The sequence below is a fragment of the Anastrepha obliqua genome, chromosome 3, assembly GCF_027943255.1.
Source record: "Anastrepha obliqua isolate idAnaObli1 chromosome 3, idAnaObli1_1.0, whole genome shotgun sequence".
Taxonomy (NCBI): domain Eukaryota; kingdom Metazoa; phylum Arthropoda; class Insecta; order Diptera; family Tephritidae; genus Anastrepha; species Anastrepha obliqua.
The window spans coordinates 43645794-43648710 of NC_072894.1; positions in this window are offsets into that span (position 1 = coordinate 43645794).

The window sequence follows — 2917 nt, forward strand, 5'->3', positions numbered from 1 at the left end:
CTATCTACCAATAGGTATTCAAACTATACGGAAATCATCTTCAATACCTACTTAACAATGTGTGTAAGTTTGGTTTAATTCGGTGCAAAGACACGGCGGGTCCACGTTTTGGCATATATTTCCAGACCCTAGTCATCAATAGGTATGAAAATTACCCCGTATTAAAGCACTTATCAACAGCTTTCATTTGATACCCATATTGTACATACACATCCGAAGGTTACCCGGGTCCACGTTTTGACCTATATCTCGAGCCCTATTTCCAAAATAAAATATAATCCATGTTACTCGTGATGTAGCTTTCGAATGGTGAAAGAATTTTTAAAATCGGTCCAGTAGTTTTTGAGCCTATTCATTACAACCAAACAAACAAAGTTTTCCTCTTTATAATATTAGTATAGATATGGTGAATATTACCATACATTTTTTCCTTCAGATATAATAAAAAAATAATAATAATAACATTAAAACAACAGGTATTATTAACAAACTTGGTTTTATTTTAAATTCTTCAAGTAAATCAAATTAATAATAATCAATAAGAAGGCATATGCCAATACAAATACGTGAATTTATATATGTACATATGCGCATATACATACATATATACGCTCACATAAGTAGGGGAGAGCAAGATGTCGAACGTTGCCGTTCGTTTGCTTTGTCGTTCCTTCCGCGCTTTCGCTTGCAGTTCATTCAATGCAATGAGCAAGGTAACTACATATGAGCAAGGTAACACTAATATGAGCAAGGTAACTACATATGAGCAAGGTAACACTAATATGAGCAAGGTAACTACATATGAGCAAGGTAACATTAATATGAGCAAGGTAACTACATATGAGCAAGGTAACGACACATTTTGGTAACGGCAATGAGCAAGGTAACTACATATGAACAGTAATGAGCAAGGTAACTACATATGAACAGTAATGAGCAAGGTAACTACATATGAACAGTAATGAGCAAGGTAACTACATATGAACAGTAATGAGCAAGGTAACGACACATTTTTTCGTGCGTGCAGCCTGTTAAATCGAATTATAAGACGTTATCACGTCAAAAATTTGGTGGGTCTGATTTAGAGTGGTACACTTGCAGCATATGTCTAGCTGCTGTAACTACGTCAACTTCATAAGCAACTTTTAAAATTTTATGTTTTTATTTATTTATTTATAAATTGAATTTTTCAAATAATTTTTAAAAACAGTAAGAAGGATGAACCTTGATAAATAAATTTCTTTTAACACTAATCAATCTGTTTTTTTATTAATCGGTATTACACTTAAATTGATTACAGACATAATTTTCGTACCAGCCTATAAATAAAGCACGTGTTCTCATAGGTGGCCTGGCCAGGCCATTTTAAACAACGAAAGAATATAAGACTTTCACACGACGGACGGTTAAGTTTTTATATTTTTTAAGCTAACTTTTGAATATCTGGCAGTACTCATCTGCATTGTTTACAGACCTATTTCTTTATTCCTTTAATCGTTTGTTTACGTACGCGTTTGATTGTTTTCATTATTGTCGTTTTTTTTTGTATGGAAGTTATTGCTGTAGTGCAGATGTTTGTGGCGCTGGTGTAGGTCATGATATTGTTAGTGGTGCTGTTATAGATGGTGTTGTATTCAATTTCAAATATAACGCAACGATAGCAAAATTGCTTTCGTTTGAATTTTACATCACTTTTTGTGGTTTTTCCTACTATTCGTCATAGGGAATATTATTTTCTTAGGATATAGTCTCAACTGTTTCCGTTTGCTTTTGTGTTCGAATCGCGGAATACAAACAAACGAACGATAGGATAGGCGAACGTTCGCTTCACAATAGAGAATGATGGCTTAAAAGAGAGTTAACGAATATGGAAGGCAAAATACTTTATATACTCGCGCAGATTTAAGTGAAATTGAATTTGGGGTTTCTGTTAATTTTTGACATCAAACAACCTCATGGAGAAAGAGAGTTATTGTTTGTAACTTCGGAAGAACGAGTGGAAATATAGTTTTAACATATGTACATATTATATGTATAAGAAGTGAAGGTGGTTTTCATTCGATCTCAACAATATTTACGTCCGTACTAAATGAGATGGACAGCACGTGTACTACTTAAGTTTGAGCGAGTTTTATTAAGTCTTTATCTAGGTATACGGACCCAAAAGTGGCTGTACTACCGCCTATTTTTCAAAATTATACTTGTGACGCACTTATTTCCTTGGTTGCATCAATAGTACGAAATTTTCGAGATTTTGACTCATTTATAACAAATATATCCGGTTTTTATCTTTTCTTCGATCATTACAGTTGTATGGCAAGTGGGCGCAGATATTAACCGGTTTCGTTAATTTTCAATACCAAACTACTTCGGACAGAGAGTAATAAATATGTGCAAAAAGCTTCAATGGAATATATTAATTTTTGGTCGAGTTATTGAAAGACATAAATGACCAAATCGACTAACCTCAACTTTCTGAGCTTTTTGGTATACAAATATCTATATCTATTAGGTTTGGGAATAAGTTTGTAGCGTTTTTACCGAATAATTTTATTTAAACAAAAAACGATAATTATATCAACAAGTTAATCAATTATATATTCGTCATTGCTGTTTACAACCTCTTCGCACCTCTCGACCAATTTGTTGATGCCTTTCCGCCCCAAACCACCTGGTCTGGTATCAAAGAAGTTGTTGAGCCAGTTTTCCGGGACTTCTTTGTTATCGACACTAACGCTCTTCATATGGCTCGGCAGGGAGCGAAAAGTATGGTAATCATTCGGTGCAAAGTCCCGAATATATGACGGATGCTGAAGGACCTTCCATTTGACCACTTCGAGGGCGGCTTTGACACTTGGGCAACATGGTGCCTGGCGTTGTTGTGAAGGAGTATGATTTGACCATGTCGATCAGGTCT